Source organism: Schistocerca nitens, chromosome 4 (assembly GCF_023898315.1).
Source record: "Schistocerca nitens isolate TAMUIC-IGC-003100 chromosome 4, iqSchNite1.1, whole genome shotgun sequence".
Lineage (NCBI taxonomy): Eukaryota > Metazoa > Arthropoda > Insecta > Orthoptera > Acrididae > Schistocerca > Schistocerca nitens.
The window spans coordinates 249,478,118-249,490,661 of NC_064617.1; positions in this window are offsets into that span (position 1 = coordinate 249,478,118).

A 12,544-nucleotide genomic window follows, 5' to 3' on the forward strand; every position below is an offset into this window, starting at 1 on the left:
ATTAAAACTGTGTGCCGGACCGAGACTCGAACTGTCCGCGGCTCGTGGTCGTGCGGTAGCGTTCTCGCTTCCCACGCCCGGGTTCCCGGGTTCGATTCCCGGCGGGGTCAGGGATTTTCTCTGCCTCGTGATGACTGGGTGTTGTGTGATGTCCTTAGGTTAGTTAGGTTTAAGTAGTTCCAAGTTCTAGGGGACTGATGACCATAGATGTTAAGTCCCATAGTGCTCAGAGCCATTTGAACCCATTTTTTTTTTAGACTCGAACTCGGGACCTTTGCCTTTTGCGGGAAAGTGCTCTAACGACTGAGCTACCCAAGCACGTCTCACGCCACGTCCTCACAGCTTTAATTCCGCCAGTACCTCGTCAGGTTCGCAGGAGAGCTTCTGTGAAGTTTGGAATGTAGGAGACGAGGTACTGGCGGAATTAAAGCTGTGAGGACGGGGCGTGAGTCGTGCTTGGGTAGCTCAGTAGGTAGAGCACTTGCCCGCGAAAGGCAAAGGTCCCGAGTTCGAGACTCGGTCCGGTACACAGTTTTAATCTCAAGGAAGTTTCAATTGTCCGCTTGTTTGCAGGTTTGGAGCAGGCAAGAGATGACGTCTGACCCCATTTATATCGTGCAATAATTCGTACTCTTCCTTTATAGAAGAACAACTCTACAGCATTCCATACTCAAATGAACCAGATGGTTGAAGAAACCCTTTCAAGTCTCAGGCTTCTAAGAACAAATAAAAATTGGTACCAACGCCAGGATTCGAACTAGGGTCTACTGCTCATCAGCAAGTGTGCTAACCACTACAGCACCCTGGTACAATGGCTTTGCATAACTACACAGACTACCCTAGCACGCTTCCCTCCTCAGCTGAAATTCCTATCCAGACCTCACCGCATTTGGTATTCCCACTAAAATCGAAGAGCATTGCAGAGGCTCTCGAGTTCTATTGGAATAGCACCTGAGCATCAAACGAAATTCAGGCATAAGTACTTTAATCAAATGAAACTATGTCCCAGAAACCATTCAAATCGCAAACATCTATGATGTATATATGCAAACTGAAGCGATGAATGAAAATTTGTACAAAGTCCAGGATTCGAACCGGGTATCCTGCTGGCGCGTTAATGGGAATTTGGATTGAGGAGGGAGGGCCGGCCGGAGTGGCCGAGAGGTTCTAGGTGCTACAGTCTGGAACCGCGCGACCGCTACGGTCGCAGGTTCGAATCATGCCTCGGGCATGGATGTGTGTGCTGTCCCTAGGTTAGTTAGGTGTAAGTAGTTCTAAGTTCTAGGGGACGGATGACCTCAGAAGTTAAGTTCCATAGTGAACCATTTTTGATTGAGGAGGGGGACGTGCTAAGGAACCACGTGCAGTTGTGCGCAATCACTGTGCCATGGAAGCGTAGCTATTAGCGCTTTGGCATAGTTAGCAGGAGGCCCAGCTTCGAATCCCAACCTTGGTACAAATTTTGGTTAGTCACTGCAGTCTGCGTATACATGTAACCGGTACTGAGTCGGTGGAAGCGTAAGGCAACAGTGTACCATTATAAGACACAGCGTTTACATACCGCAGACGCTTCCAGTTTCTCATACAAGTCTGAATGACGAAGAAGTAAGAATCAAGCGGCAGTCCTGCCGTGAAGAATTAATAGTAAGTATTACCGTTATTTCGTGAATGATAAAGTGGCTGAAAAGCATTTTCAGAAGTTTTCCTAGTCGTAAACGCATATCTGTACCAGTAGCACGACATATTTTCCCTCATTAATGTTACTTTCTCTTTTTTACACATTTGGAATGTCCAAGAAACGAGGCATGTGATGTGAAAAGGCTGCTAGGATTTTCCTTAATACGGAAAGACGAAAGTGATGTTCAATCTGTTACCTCTTCCCGAAAACAATGAGAACATGTTTTGCTATGGCTGGACGTTTTGCAATATATTCTTCCCGCAGAGTGCAACCAGAGCACTCTACGAGTGATGTGACAGGAAATCCATAGTCAAATCACAGAAATGAAACAACTACATTTGTTTAAAACAACAGTCGATAGATCCAAACAATATTTGTTTATTATGACCGGTTTCGGCTTATGTTAAAGCCACCCTCAGATTTTTTTCTGGGCCGCCAATGGCTGGCACGGGCGGCTTCTCAGCGTTTCAAGTTATACTACGATCCTATACTGTACGTACAGCAACACGAGAAAATCCGAGGAGCCGCCAGCACCAGCCATAGGGAGCCCATAAAAAGATCTGAGAATGGCTTCAACATAAACCGAAAACGGTCATAATAAACGAGAATTAATGCGATCTCTACTGCTGTTTTAACCAAAGTATAAAACCAGTTCGCTGCTCTCTACGGACAGTGTTGTCTAAACTGATAAAAACCACTACAGTTAAAGTAAACAGCGCAACTGAAATTCGTGTAGACAGAAGAAAATATCGCTTGAAGGAGCCCACTTACGCATGAAATGTGATTCCTTTACACTTTAGACTATAATCAGTGCTACTAGTACACCTGTAAACGGTGTAAGCTGGCATTTTTTTTTTTAAATACTTCTACCAGAAGTTAATATTTGGGGTTAATATCATGGGGGACGTCGGCTTCAAGTGTGGCCTACGAGAACGACACACCGTGGCGCTTACGTCACACCACGTGACACTGCAGGCCTTACGAGTGCCAGCAGCCGCCTCCGTCGGGGAGCGAGTAACTACTTTAGACGAGTTTAATAATTGTGGACTGCTCGTTTAAATGCGTGTAAGCTCTCGACAGCACACGGCAAAGTTAAGACCGTTAGGGCGAGGGGGGTGTGGGGGCTTCTCAAAAGACAAGGACGTAATGGAGATGCTCTACAACCAGCAACTGGAGATGCTACAAGAGAGTTGTAAAAGCAGTGGCTCGTTATTTTCAGGTTACTATTCCTTGCTGTAGGGGCTGTGATTTTTGATATTTTGTCTAAGCCAGCAAGGTAAAACAGAGGCCACTACTTCCACCACATCAAGTGGTTTTAGTGATCAAGTACTCACACTGAGCCGTGAACACTTCCCGACATCAGTGGGGAATAATTGAAAATGATCATTACTATTATCGGTGCCATGCATGCCATGGTCTTTCCAGGCGCGCGATATTGAATCTTTATACTATCGTTAATGACGCGAGACCTGCACGACGTTATACCAACCGTTATAGTTCTGCATTATTCTCTGACGCTAGGGGTGATTTCAAGCAATGAAAGGGAGAATGTAAGATTTGACTCATTTATTAAACAGTTGATAGTCGAACAATAATACAACCAAATGGGGGTGCGGGAAGAAAGATTCGAGTTCAGCAGCCTGCCCCAACGAACGTTCATAACAAGCCACGATAGCAGGAGAAAAGGAATTTTAGTAACGGTCGCTGTATTATCAAATGGGGTTCAATTTACTAAAGGAAGGGCTTGCAGGCATGCAACGACCACCACCTTGAATCAGCCAAAGACAGATGCTACTGTGAGTGAATCGTTAGGTAGCCTCCCATACTAAATAAAACCCGCAAGACGCGAAACTATTCGCAATGACCTATAAGGTTCCCTCTAGGCGCAGGGCGCGAATCTACATAGCACGTCGGCCTCATGCTTACCGAACTTCATCTCCTGGAAGCAGCACCTCCGGTCTCACGCACGGTCACACTAGAACTGCCCTACTGCCCCTTTGTCCACTATCCACCGGTGGAGGGCGGTTGGCACCCACCCGCGAAAAACGGGCGCGCACCTGAACTGGCCAATCATAGGGCCGGAATTTTACAGGGATGCGACCTCGCGACGTTAAAATCGAGCAGAAATAGCAGTTGCCCGCATCTCGTGGTCGTGCGGTAGCGTTCTCGCTTCCCACGCCCGGGTTCCCGGGTTCGATTCCCGGCGGGGTCAGGGATTTTCTCTGCCTCGTGATGGCTGGGTGTTGTGTGCTGTCCTTAGGTTAGTTAGGTTTAAGTCGTTCTAAGTTCTAGGGGACTTATGACCACAGCAGTTGAGTCCCATAGTGCTCAGAGCCATTTGAACCATTTTTAGAAATAGCAGTTACAAGGTTGGTAAGGCAGGTTCGGGAACTGAGAGCAAGAGAAACTTTTGCCACTACTAAACGTTCAAACGACACCACGTGCTACCCTGGCGATCGGAAAAAGGATGGGAACCGGGAAGCCATCATGGCTGCTAGGAAGACTGCTGCCCTCACCCATAAATAAAGAAAATTCCTGGGGCCAAGCTCCTCTCACAGATCAGTGTGAGACAAGCTGTAAAAATCGTCAAATAAATCAGACAACCCATAGAAATTATTAATATTGCCTGAATTATTATTTTACCGAATACAAGAATGCTGGGATTAGAAGTACGAAATGCGAGCACTGAACGGTGAATGAAGTGCACGTCTTTCAGTTGTGAATCACAGGGAGGTTTATTATTGGAATTTCGATAGTACTTCGCTTGAAGAGTCGGAAAACATATTAATTCCTCCCACATACACCTCACATAATGACCACGAGAGGAAATTTGAGAAATTAGAGCTAATGCACAAGCTTACCGACCATGATTCTTCCCACGTGCCATTCACATGTGGAACTTGGAAGGGGGCATCAGTGGTACCAGAAACTACCATCTGCCACACACCGTCAGGTAGCTAGCGGTGTATTGATGCAGATGAAGATGTCAGTTGTTCCCTGATGACGGCCCAATAAATTGAAAACTAGTTTCAAATAAACAAAATTCAGTAGGTCAAAAAAACTGTACTTGTTATTCAATCTTAAACGTGGAATTTGTCTACCAAGAAGTAACGGAAGAATTCATAAAAAATGTAGATTATGCTTTTAAGGGGAAAATCTTTGTAGGAACATACTGACGTAGTATTCTGACGAGATTGCTGGAGGCTGTAAAGACGAAGCTTTGCGGGAAGCTGTCCAGTGAGATAGATCTCTGCGACAACGTTCTGTATGGGACACGCAAACCGCTTCTTTGGTATCAGATTTTGCGTCACACTCACTATTCTGCTGACATAATACCAAGTGACATCTTCTTCTGCCCTCAGGTGAAGACACCATTGCGTAGAAGGCTTTTCCGGAGTGATGACGACGTGGTTTTCGAGGTTGAACGTTTCCTGAACAAGCAAAACGCAGACTTCCGTGACCAAGATCTCAGCCAAGTCACACATCGTTGGGGAAAGCGTGTCGCTATGAGCGATGAATATGGAGAGTCAGACTAACACAGTCACGATGTTTCATGACTTTTTTCGAGATAGTATTTGAAACTTTACGAGTATCTCTTGTAATTACTCGAAAGGTTTTACTATGTCCACTGGAGTCTTTTTCTCTGCGAGGATACCACTTTAAATTTACAAACGTATATATGAGAAATTTGATTAAAAGAAATAACGGTAACTGTTCTACCGCTATATCAACTGTGATACTCCGCAATCCAGCTGATGCTTTGAGGCATACTTTGTGTACCACATTGACACTCCCCCTCTCCTTCCTCATTCAATCGCAAATGTTGCGTGGGGTGAACTATTGCTGGTAAGTATCACGTGAGTTCGAATCTGTTTCAATTTAACTGTCTTTTCACAAGCCGAGGAGGCAATATGACTCGAGAAATCTTAAATGTATTCTACAACGTGATGCACAACATGAGTATTGCAACATATACCATTTGAGTTGGAGGAACATATCTGTCACAGATTCACACTTACTGAACGAACGTGTTACGAAACGCGCTGATCTTCTTTCGATCTCTTCTATTTTCTCCAACAATCCTATGTGGTACCAGTCTCAGACCTGAAGAGCAATACTCAAACAGCGCTCGAAAGAAATATTTGTAAGCTATCTCCATCGTTGATGGACTACACTTCCAATGCATTTCAGCCTGGCATCTACCTTTCTTAGTGTTTGTTTTATGTGGTCTTCTGAATGTCACTTCTTCGGAAATTTTTGGAAATTTGTGAAGTTCCCATGGGACCTAATTGCTGAGGTCATCGGTCCCTAGATTTACACACTACTGAATATAACTTAAACTAACTTACGCTAAAGACAACACACACACACCCATGCCCGAGGGAGGAGTCGAACGTCTGGCTCGGCAAGCCGCGCGAACCATGGCAGGGTTCCCCAGACCAACTTTCTACCCCGCGCGGCTGTCCTCTTCGGATATCGTGTAATTATACAGTAATGAGTATTTCGGCGTGTTTACACACAAAATGTTACATTTGTTAATATTCCGGGGGGGGGGGGGGGAGGGTAAATTGCCAATCCTTGTAACGAGTGTCGATCATCTGGAGATCTTGATGTTCACTACAGTGTTCAAGAAATTCAACTTTTCTAAATGCAGTGTCGATTTCCGACCTTATTCACTAGATCATTTATCCTCCCTGAGTAGAAAAAGTTTCGAGAGTGGATTAATAAAAAAATATAAAAAAATTCAGATGGTGGTTTTAGTGTTTCACGTGTTCTGCATAATCTCCCCGAACTTGTGACACCACGCAAAAAGCTCGTAAAGAAATATGAAACTGTCAGAAAAGTTCTTCTTTGGGAAGTTGTTTGAATGTCGGTCACATCGTTAAAACTTTGATCTTTTATATATATTTCTGCACTTTGCCGTTTTGTCGTAGGTTCGTACTGTTAACGCCAAGTCTCGTTGCCTGTTATGGTTTATCTTCAGTGAAGTCGCACCAGGCATCCACGTGTCGCTCGTTATTGTCCGCGAGTCAGGATATGCGGATCTACGCTGGCATACACTCTTCTCTTCTGCGAAACAGCGTGGGCAATGTGTTGAACACATGATGTAGGGATGTCTGTCTCTCCATTGCGACTTGTGGCACAATAACGTTCACACACTACGGACGCAGGTCCATTACTTAACACTGCCTGTTCAAAACTGACTGGTCGATAGCAGATGTATGGTTTACAGTCGCTAGTTCAAGCTGCTACGTCGCTTCTGCGCCAGGAATAAAATACTTCTTTTTAGACGGACGATGTATAGAGGAAGTTAGGATAAAGTGGACAGAACAGGAAAAGTGCACACTGCATATTTTTTGGTCGTAAACAGTGCTTCTGCTGTCCACCGAGAAATGGTGAAACTATTTCTAATACACATTATCATTGTTGTCAGTAGGTTTGATGGAACAAACTTGTTCCGTTAACGTCTGATAAGAACTTTTCTGATTTTCAGTTGTCTGATATAAGGTAAGTCATCTCTATTTTTCATTTTACCTCAGTTAAGAGTATTACTGTTTTACAATATCAATATTGAAACAACATCTTTGTGTTACAAATATAGTTCCTTCTTGGTACTTTCAGGCTGCTAGTTTCACCTGTGATTAATGCCGACATGGCGTCCGATCGAAAAAAATTGCCACTTTACTCGTCGGGAAAAGTATTACAGGTGGCCACTTTTCCCAGAATTTCACTTTTAGACTAGTTAACTCAATAACAGTTAATTACTTCCGTCTATAAAATATAATCTGTAGATTGACGTCTAAATTCTTTTATACACAAAACTTTCATTTATCATACTCTGACTTAGTGACGATTCTGAATTACTTCAATAGCGCTGTCTGCAACCATCTCTCTTTTGTATGTTTTCCTAATACAAAAATCCGATTCAAAACGGTCTGTTGCTGCCGCTTGGCATTCTTTCAGATATCAGGACGTCACGATACCTATAAAATACACTCTAACCACGAAGGGATTAACCGAATGGGAAGAAATGTGGTACATGTGATGTACGAGTGCAAACAAACAAACAAAAAAGTTTCATCATTTATTCAAGAAAAAGAGCTTCACAAATTGAGCAAGTCATTAAATTGAGCAAGTCAAAAACTCGTTGCTTCGCCTCTGGGCCTTATGCAGGCAGCTATTCCACTTGGCACTGATTGATGAATTTGTAGGTGTCTCCTGAGAGATGTCATGTCAAATTCTGTCCAACTGGCACGTTGTATCACCAAAATCCCGGCCTGGTTGGAGGGACGTGTCTATAATGCTCCAAAAGTAGTGAACTGGGGGGAGGTGCGGCGACCTTCTGGCCGAGGTAGGATCCGGTAAGCAGGCGGACAAGTGGTAGAAACTCTCGCATTGTTCCGTGGGCATTATCTTGCTGGCATGTAAGCCAAGGATAGACTGCGGTGAAGGGCAACAAAACAGAGCGCCGAATATCGTCAACGTTCCGCTGTGCCGTAATGGTGCAGCTGACGACAACCAGAGGGTTTATGATATGAAATGAAGTGGGACTCCAGACCATCACAACAGGATGTCGGGCTGTATGGCTAGTGACAATCAGGTGGGTATCCCACCGCTGTCTTGGGCATCTCCAGACACATCTTCGCAAGTCGTCGGAGCTTAGTTCGAAGCGGGGCTCATCACTGAAGATAATTCTGTTCCAGTCCATGACATTCCATGCCGAAGACGTATCGGGAGACCCCTCGGACAATGGTGGAATACCAACCTCAATGCCATCTATAACCAGGAGTGATGGTCAGTTGTATTTATACAGGTTATCTCCAGCATGTACATGAATATACACTCCTGGAAATGGAAAAAAGAACACATTGACACCGGTGTGTCAGACCCACCATACTTGCTCCGGACACTGCGAGAGGGCTGTACAAGCAATGATCACACGCACGGCACAGCGGACACACCAGGAACCGCGGTGTTGGCCGTCGAATGGCGCTAGCTGCGCAGCATTTGTGCACCGCCGCCGTCAGTGTCAGCCAGTTTGCCGTTGCATACGGAGCTCCATCGCAGTCTTTAACACTGGTAGCATGCCGCGACAGCGTGGACGTGAACCGTATGTGCAGTTGACGGACTTTGAGCGAGGGCGTATAGTGGGCATGCGGGAGGCCGGGTGGACGTACCGCCGAATTGCTCAACACGTGGGGCGTGAGGTCTCCACAGTACATCGATGTTGTCGCCAGTGGTCGGCGGAAGGTGCACGTGCCCGTCGACCTGGGACCGGACCGCAGCGACGCACGGATGCACGCCAAGACCGTAGGATCCTACGCAGTGCCGTAGGGGACCGCACCGCCACTTCCCAGCAAATTAGGGACACTGTTGCTCCTGGGGTATCAGCGAGGACCATTCGCAACCGTCTCCATGAAGCTGGGCTACGGTCCCGCACACCGTTACGCCTTCTTCCGCTCACGCCCCAACATCGTGCAGCCCGCCTCCAGTGGTGTCGCGACAGGCGTGAATGGAGGGACGAATGGAAACGTGTCGTCTTCAGCGATGAGAGTCGCTTCTGCCTTGGTGCCAATGATGGTCGTATGCGTGTTTGGCGCCGTGCAGGTGAGCGCCACAATCAGGACTGCATACGACCGAGGCACACAGGGCCAACACCCGGCATCATGGTGTGGGGAGCGATCTCCTACACTGGCCGTACACCACTGGTGATCGTCGAGGGGACACTGAATAGTGCACGGTACATCCAAACCGTCATCGAACCCATCGTTCTACCATTCCTAGACCGGCAAGGGAACTTGCTGTTCCAACAGGACAATGCACGTCCGCATGTATCCCGTGCCACCCAACGTGCTCTAGAAGGTGTAAGTGAACTACCCTGGCCAGCAAGATCTCCGGATCTGTCCCCCATTGAGCATGTTTGGGACTGGATGAAGCGTCGTCTCACGCGGTCTGCACGTCCAGCACGAACGCTGGTCCAACTGAGGCGCCAGTTGGAAATGGCATGGCAAGCCGTTCCACAGGACTACATCCAGCATCTCTACGATCGTCTCCATGGGAGAATAGCAGCCTGCATTGCTGCGAAAGGTGGATATACACTGTACTAGTGCCGACATTGTGCATGCTCTGTTGCCTGAGTCTATGTGCCTGTGGTTCTGTCAGTGTGATCATGTGATGTATCTGACCCCAGGAATGTGTCAATAAAGTTTCCCCTTCCTGGGACAATGAATTCACGGTGTTCTTATTTCAATTTCCAGGAGTGTATAAACACCTGAAGGTGGGTGCAAATCCGAAACCGGTCGTGTGACAAATAAGTAAACTTTTTTTGTGACTGGTAGCGGAAATTGTTCTACACCCCATAAAGGAACAGTCACGGAGTTCAACAGCGTGCAGTATGGATAAAATTCATTCCCTGTGGTTGTCATCCGCAGCACTCTTACAGTACACGTCGACGATATTCCACGGCCCGTTTTGTAGCCATTCATGGTAAGCCATCCTGGCCTTACATTTCAGCAAGACAATGCCCGTCGACAAAACGCGGGAGTTCCTACTGCTTGTCTTCGTCCTTGCCAAAAGCAACTTTTGCCAGCAACATCACAGGATCTCCCACCAGTTGAGAGCGTTTCAATCATTATACTACCTTGGTATTCTGACGATGTAACGTGCAAATTGAACATAATTTGGCACGATATTCGTAGGTGGGCATCCAGCATCTCTACAAATTAATGCCAAGCAGAATAAGTGCTAACATAAGAGCCAGAAGTGGACCAATGCGTTAGTGACTAGCTCAATTCGTGAAGCTCTTTTCTTTGTTTGAAATTGTAATCACTGTTTGTCTGTACAAGTACACGACATCTACAGATTTTCGTCTGGTTCGGGTAATTTCTTCGCGGTGCGTGTTTTTTTTAATTTTTTTTTTTATTTTAGATTGTGTGTCCAGAAATCAGAGCAACAAACGTAGTGGTCTCTAGCTGTGGAAAGTACGATTGAGGCGGCTAAGAATGCTAAAATACCTTCTTCTGCGGCAGCAAAGCAGTTTCATGTTCCACGTAATACGCTGAAAAGATTCAACAAAAGGAACACAGATGCATTATTAGGTAAAAAGATTATGAGAAATTTGTGAACTGTGTTCGAAGAAAAACAAGAGCGAGAAATCGTCGATTTTTTTAAATCTAAAATTGATTTTATTATATTTACCGTCAACGTTCTATGTAGATCTTCATTCCAGGGTGGGACAAAATGTCGCAATGTTTGAACAAATAACCGAAGATGGCAGGCAAAGACAACACCCTAATATTAACCTGAGAAAGACTACCGGAATGGCTAGAGGACGAGCTTTTAACAAGGTCTAAGAAGACAAGTTTTTTGATATTTTTAAAACAGAGCATGAAAAACAGTTTCATTCTGCTCCTAATATTTGTATGGTTGACGAAACCGTTAACAATACAAAGAGGAAGAAACTGTTCACAATTGAAGAAAGGCGCGAAGCCGGTGTTGCTACTTCAGTCGATAGTGGGTTGCTGTCCACTTTCGGAGTACGTAGGTCTCTGTCCACATAGGGAACATTAAGCCATTAGGTTAGTAAAAAACTATGTAAGGCTTCAGAAAATGCGTCTGGATCATATCCATTATACATATTTTTATTTGAAAATTTTCATTGTAATTCTGTAAACCGAGCGTACTTTGATTTTCCAATTCAGATGTGATTACCAAGGTTGTTTTTTAAATCACGTGATATTTATGTTAGTGACCATAGGGGCTTGTATGAAAGGATTTCATACTAATTAGGAGGAAGACATTTTCTAAAATTCAGAGGAAGTTAGGGGAAAAATTGTAGATATTCAAAAATAGCATGGACTTGAGAATACATTAACCATTCGTTTTGTGTTCAGTAGTTAAATACCACTGTGAGGCCTTACCACCCAGAAACAAATACATTGATTTAAAGTTTCCTTAACTGCTTTACTTAGCATCACAGGCGAAAAACTTGGTATGGTACATAAATCAAGCAATGCGATCCCACATCAAAATTATAAGTAAAATTTAAAGGTGTCAGGATGGGGTACCACATACATAGCTTCAACTTTAATCCATCTTAAACCTGAATCCTCATTTCGAATCATATGGTTCAGTTAGAACTAAGATTACCTGCTGATTATTTATCGAGTCAGTTGTGACCAAACAATAATTTCATCCCCAGTTTTTGGAGGTATTTGACATTATATGTTACATCTGAATCGCGGTCTGAACCACAACAGCTTGCAATTTGAGCAATAGATGACATTTTTTTTTCTTAGTTGTAGGCATATTAACAATTATAAATGAGCCTTCGTCTATATACCGATGGTTTATTTTGCGTTCCTTACTTCCACACTGCCAGTGGGTTCAACAATGTCTAATAAATTGTGTACCTGTAATCCTCGGGTAACAACGACCAGTTGTCACAGTAACCCTGAGACGGGGAAATCATACAGATGACCTCAGAAATCGTAATATACTGGCAGATATATACATGTGAACTAAAACCTAATCAGTGGTCTGTTTTGATAAAACGATAGAGTTGAAAACACCGATGGCTTTGCAGTTAAATGATATCGGTGGATTTTGCACAAGTTGATTTTAACACACTTTTTCGCAACAGGTGCGCCGACTAATGTACAAGAAAATCGGTGCTACCTGGCGCCATCTAGCGTATATTCATGAAACTATACCACCATGCTATATATACTAAATACTTAACTGAGAGCCAGCAGAGAGTTATAAAACTTTTGATGTATGGGTGGTCAAAGTAATCACGTCTGTCATAGTGTATCCTGTGTAGGGTACCTTGTAATGTAGGTCGAAAATATGTAAATTACAAGCTTC